The following is a 6,470-nucleotide window of genomic DNA, read 5'->3' on the forward strand; positions in this document are numbered from 1 at the left end:
TGGTCTGTGGCAAAACGTTTAGCAATGGAAATCGTTCACTCCAAACGGAAAACGTTTTGCAACGAAAACGAGAGAGTTTCGTTTGGAGAAATTCAGGTAAGTCCCTCCCCGTTTCGTTCGCTCTGTTTGTTTCCTAGAGTAAACGGTAAACCATATACACACACACTAACATTGACAATACCACACACATTCACATACACTACATAACCCGCGCACACACACACACACAGGCTAACACACACTCGCAGCAACGACACAACCAACATACACATCATATGCTGCTGCAGCTCTGTTCTTTATTTTAGTCTCATTATTATCTATCCTGATGCCTAGTCACTTTACCCTGCCTTCATGTACATAACATCGTACCTCTGCATATTGATCTGGTATTGGTACTTCCTGTATATACTGTAGCTCCATTCTTGTGTATTTTATTTTATTCCTCTTGTACTATTTTATTTTTAACTCGGTATCGTTGGGAAGGGCGCTTAAGCAAGCATTCCATGGTAAAGTCTACACCAGTTGTATTCGGCGCATGTGACAAATAGCAATTTGATTTGATATTTGATTTAAACGGTTTCTTTTCCGAAACGTTTTGCAACGGAATCAATTAATGAATACACCCCTGAAGTTCAATCAAATCCGCACTTGCCTTTTTACTGTACAGAAGATAGGCTACTTGCACCGCGAGCCAACACTTCCTCCAGCTTTGGCAACATCCGGATTCCAGTCGAGATGGTCATGCGGAGGGTGCAGCTGTTATGAGGAGGAATCGACCAGGGACTAAAGAAAAGGTACCCGATTTTAGCAACATGGTTTAATTTGATATAGTGTGGCGGTATGCTCAATGCTCTTGTCTTGCATTTTACTTGGGCACATTTGTACCTTTCCTTGACGCCCCGTTTGTCAGCTGTTGGCTTAGTTAACTAGCTAACTTAGCGAGCTACATACAGCCAGCTGGCTAGAGTCAAAGTCAGAAGCTATGAGACATGGGTTGGTAATAGCTATCAAACGGGTGCCTGTTTGTATTGTCAATTGTCTGAAGTTATCTGAAAATCGAATCTACAGTTAGCTAACTATCTAGTAGCGTAGCTACCTAGCCCTTAATCATGACTATCAGTGCTATTACATTACACAAGTCACTGGACGAAGGCGTCTTCTGTAGGTGGGTGTTTTGTTAAGAGCCACGACACTCGGTCTGAACATTAACACGCATCGTTTGCAGTACGATTTTGGAAACGTAAGGACCTTATCTTTCATATCGGCGAGGAAATACTGTTTAAAAAGAAGGTTAAATTGATTCACACCTTTAAAGGTTAGGGGTACCCACATGGCCATATTTCCATGTTACAGCGCTTGTTAAGGTCTCTACCTGTGCTAATTAGCTATCTCGGCGTCTCTGAACACCTGTGTGTAAACTGAAGACAGGCCACAAACATGTTGTCACAAAAAAATACTGTCCATTGCAACTGTGTTAAAACCGGTTGAAGCAGTGGTGGCTGGTGGGAGGAGCTATATGAGGACGGGCTCATTGTAATGGCTGGAACGGAACGGTATCAAACATATGGAAACCACATTTGACTCTGTTCCAGAATTCCATTCCAGCCATTACAATGAGCCCATCCTCTATAGCTCCTCCCACCAGCCGCCACTGGTGTACAGTAAGCATGTATTTTGCATTTGTGAAATTATTTTGATGTGACATGAAAGTAGAGGATTTATGTTTCACGTTTCTAGAACCGTACCGCAATTGAGAATGGATTCACTTTTAGATGGAGTATTTGGTTTTTGCTTCCAGAGCCAATTCGCCCTTTAAACAGAACATGTAAGGTCCTTGGACTATAAGGAATAAAGTTAGGCTTCTTTAGTCCAATATTGGGCAAGTAGCTACCTAGTCATTTACCAGACAGAGAGAAGCTAGCTAGTTAGGTCTTTTTGTCAGCAGAATCAGTGCAGTTAGTTTGCCCTGCTGAGTTTCTTGTGTATGCCCACAGGACTTCTACAACTGGCCCGATGAGTCATTCGAGGAGAGATGGACAGCACACTGGCTGTGCAGCAGGTGAGAGTCAGATGTCTCCATTTTAATGTTTGAAATATCTTACTGTTTGAGTCATTTAAATGAGGAGACACCGTGGTTCATTGGATAAGTCCAATCAGGCATTCGACTAGCTAGTGTTGATCTGTATGGGCAGCTCTCTGTAAGATTACCCAGTATGGATTGAGCAGTTGCATATAGCTAATATATCAGAAAAAAATGTATGGCTATTCTGCCATTTGAGTTGCTAGGTAGGAATGGCTTAGTCGGGTTTTTGTATTTAATACAGTACTGTTTCTATCTAAAGTCTATGTTTGTGGTTCTTCTCAGTACATCCAACAGAACATCCGTACAGACTGCTCCAACATGGACAAGATCCTGGAGCCCCCAGAGGGCCAGGGACGAAGGTGTCTGGAAGTACGAACACCTCAGGTGTAGCAGACGTTTACCACTTAGAAGAAAGTCATGTAGCCATCCAAAATGTGTACTGGTGGTGAAAACAAATCCTTCTTTTAACATTTAGTCCTGTCTCTTGTTCTCCGTTTTAGGCAGTTCTGTTTGGAGCTGAATGGACTTGCTGTGAAACTACAGGTATGACCTTACAATTGACCACATAGCTCTTCAGGAAGATCATGTTCAACATCCATTCTTCTCACACTGTGTTTGTTGGAGTGGTAACTTCTGTGAAGTCTGTTACTAACATGTACTCTGTCTTCCCACAGGAGAATGCCACCCAGACACATGCACCCAGATGGCGGCAACAGAGCAGTGGATCTTCCTCTGTGCTGCACACAAGACTCCCAAAGAGGTAATGTCCACTCTGCCCACAGCATTTGTAGAGGTGGATCCCTCATCCAGTTCTTAACCCCTTTCCCCTGGTATAAGAATATAATAATAATATATACCATTTAGCAGACACTTTTTATCCAAAGCGACTTAGTCATGTATACATTTTTTTCGTTTTCAAGTAAGCATTTTGTTGGACTGTGTATACCATGTGTATCCTGTACATATGACAAATAGACAAACTTGTAACTTGGGTGGCCCCATGGGAATCCAACCCACGACCCTTGGCGTTGCAAGCACCATGCTCACCACTGAGCCTCACAGGACTACAAGATAGTCACATTCACCATGCCAGAACTAATAACAACATTATACTACATTATTGTATCATGGCTGGTACTCAAGCCTGTTGTTCTGTTTGCAGTGTCCAGCCATCGACTACACCAGACACACCCTGGCCGGAGCCGCCTGCCTCCTCAACAGTAACAAGTACTTCCTAAGGCAGGTAACAACTGTTTACTATGTTCCTATGTCTCCTGTGACATTTCACTTTCTCATTAACCCCCAGCACCCTTCGCACAGAAATCAGAAGAATTTGTTATCGGACAACGTTTCATCCAAATGTTCATTCGCATCAGACTGATTTTATGCACCTACCTACATTTGCTGTAAGCGTTGTAATAAAGTTGCAGTCTATAGACTGTAATCTGATTTGGTCTCTGTTCTATGGTAGAGTGAGCATCAAAGAATCCTCAGTGGAAACTGGGTTCAGTTTGTCGGCGGATCTACAGGATCTTCTCCCATGCTTACTTCACCATCGTCAGATCTTTGACAAGTATGAGGTAAGCAGTGAGATTCCATTTTCTAGGGACTGTCTTTATTCCTGTGAATAGTGTATTGTAATTACACATGTACTTAAAGCACTAACCCTAACCTAGCCCTAAGGCTCAATCTGATCCCGCGCTGTCCAATGTTCCAGCGGTTATGGCGGAGATCGCATTCACGGTTAATGCTGCGTATGTCGCCTCAATGGGAAATTACCTTTACATGTTAAGCGTGCAGGCAATGCGTGATCGATTGAATCCCATCCTAACTGTTACCCCAACAGGTTTCACATAGATTCAGCTGTGATTGTGATGATACTTGACTCTGGTGTATTGATTACATTTCACATTTACATTTTAGTCATTAAGCAGACGCTCTTATCCAGAGCGACTTACAGTTAGTGAGTGCATACATTTTTTTTTTTTCATACTGGTCCCCCGTGGGAAACGAACGCACAACCCTGGCGTTGCAAACGCCATGCTCTACCAACTGAGCTACATGGGACTGTAGCTACCAGGGATAACGTTTCTAAACCCAATGCTAGTTAAACTGTAAAGGTTGTTTAGATTTTCTAAAAACTCAAGCGAATGCTCTTGCCCTCTCCAGAACAGAGACATTCCTGTGCCATCGGTTCACGCGCGTGATGAAGTACAACCTGATGTCCAAGGACAACCTGATTGTACCCATCATGGAGGATGAGACTAACCCTAATGAAGCAGAGGGCGAGGCGACGCCTGAGGACTGGGATTTGAAGAGGATCTGCTACACCCTGCCAAACTATTTCTCTCTCACACACACACACACCCACAACCACACAATACTCCCAAAAGCACACTAAAATCACCAGTTTTTAAGTAGAACATGTTTTTATATTGTATTAACATCCTAATTTAGCTTGTATGTAAGACAGTGTTGTGGTTAAATGACTAACCAAAATACACTGTGGCCAGTTAATTGGGTGCACCCATCTAGTACAGGGTCGGACCCCTCTTTGCCTCAGAACAGCCTGAATTCTTCGGGGCATGGATTCTACAAGGTGTCGGAAACGTTCCACATGGATGTTGGTCCATGCTGAGGCGATGGAATCACGCAGAGCTGCAGATTGGACGGTGGCATTCATGCTACGAACAGCATGGTCCATCTCATCCCAAAAAGATGCTCTGTCTATTGGGTTTGGTCAGCAACATTTACATTTTAGTCATTTAGCAGAGCTCTTATCCAGAGCGACTTACAGTTAGTGAGTGCATACAATGTTCAGATACGCTGTGGCGTTCGATCGTTGCTAAATTGGTATCAAGGGACCTAACGTGTGCCAGGAAAATGTTCCCCACACCAGTACACCACCGCCACCAGCCTGTACCGTTGACAACAGGCAGGTTGGGTAATGCACTCGTGCTGCTTATGCCAAATCCTGGCTCTGCCGATCAGCATGAACCGAGAACCGGGATTCGTCAGACCAGGCAAGGTTTTTCCACTCTCATTGTCCAGTGTTGGTGATCGCGTTCCCGCTTAGTGCTTCTGCTTGGTTTTAGTGGAACCCAGTGTGGTGGCCTGCTGCACAGCCCATCCGTAACAAGGGTCGTGGCGTGTTGTGCGTTCGAGATGCTGTTCTGCACGCCACTGTTGTACTGCGCCGTTATTTGCCTGTTTGTGTCACGCCTGTTAGCTTGCACGATTCTTGCCATTCTCCTTGAACCTCTCATCAACGAGCAGTTTTCACCCACAGTATGCCGACTGGATGTTTTGTTTGTGGCACCATTCGCGGTAAACTCTAGACACTGTTGTGCATGAAAAGCCCAGGAGGCCGGCGTTTCTGGAGATTTTGGATCCGGACGACTTGCACCGACTCATACCACGCTCAGTCACTTTTACATTCTAGCATTCAATCAAACAGTTACTGAATGCCTCGATGCCTGTCTGCCTGCTTTATACGCAAGCCACTGCCACGTGACTCACTGTCTGTAGGAGCTAATCATTTTTCGTGAACAGGGTGGTGTACCTAATAAACTGGCCAGTGTGTGACACCCTTGGCTAGTTACCTTATCATGTGCTTTCTGTTTGGTCCTTCGACGGCGTTTCAAGGCAACCAAATTCTTATCTTTTGCCCAATTATGGGCTAAATAATATCTCTGGTTGGTCAAAAGACCAATTGGTAAAAGTTCATAATTGGGCTGTCTGTGTAAACGCAGCCTTTGTTGTGTTCTAGGTGTCAGGAACTCTGGTCTAATGTAGAGCTACAACTTACATTTGACAAGTTAATATAACAGGTATTTAATAAACAGCCTACATTATACAGGTTGATATAACAGGTATTTCATAGTCCAATATGTGACTATACTATAAATAGAACAACGTCAGTCTTCCATCCTAGATTAAGGAAGTGGAAGGACATGATTAATTGAAGCACTATAACAAAAACGGGTTGTAGGGTGAAGTTGCCCCTAGTTGCTTTTACCCCATTAATGGTTGAGGTTAGGATAGGGGAGGGGGAAGCTGATCCTAGATCGGCACCTAGGGAAACTTGAACCTGGAGCCAAAAACGGCAACATTGCCGAGGATAGCCTGTTTACTAGGCCAGAGTCCCTGCATCTTCAACATTAATAAGGACTGCTTTCCTAATAACTTATTGTTTCTATAGAATGGGACTAGGGGTGTTTTATGTTCAAGCCATTTAGGGCAATAGACTATTTTCACAGTATTTATTTAAAAGAAAGGAATTTGAAGTTTTCATTATTTGTGAAAATTACTTAATGACAGCTACTCAGAACTGGCTTAGGTTCTCAAAGCACAAGTATGTCTCATTCCCTTTCTATATTCTTGTCTC

General features: G+C 43.6%; 1 pseudogene; it reads left to right on the plus strand.

Moving 5' to 3' along the window:
- The first annotated feature begins 749 nt into the window (after positions 1-749).
- On the plus strand, positions 750-5,878 carry LOC123483974 (annotated as a pseudogene).
- The last annotated feature ends 592 nt before the right edge of the window (positions 5,879-6,470 follow it).

This window comes from Coregonus clupeaformis, unplaced genomic scaffold, assembly GCF_020615455.1.
Source record: "Coregonus clupeaformis isolate EN_2021a unplaced genomic scaffold, ASM2061545v1 scaf0174, whole genome shotgun sequence".
Taxonomy (NCBI): domain Eukaryota; kingdom Metazoa; phylum Chordata; class Actinopteri; order Salmoniformes; family Salmonidae; genus Coregonus; species Coregonus clupeaformis.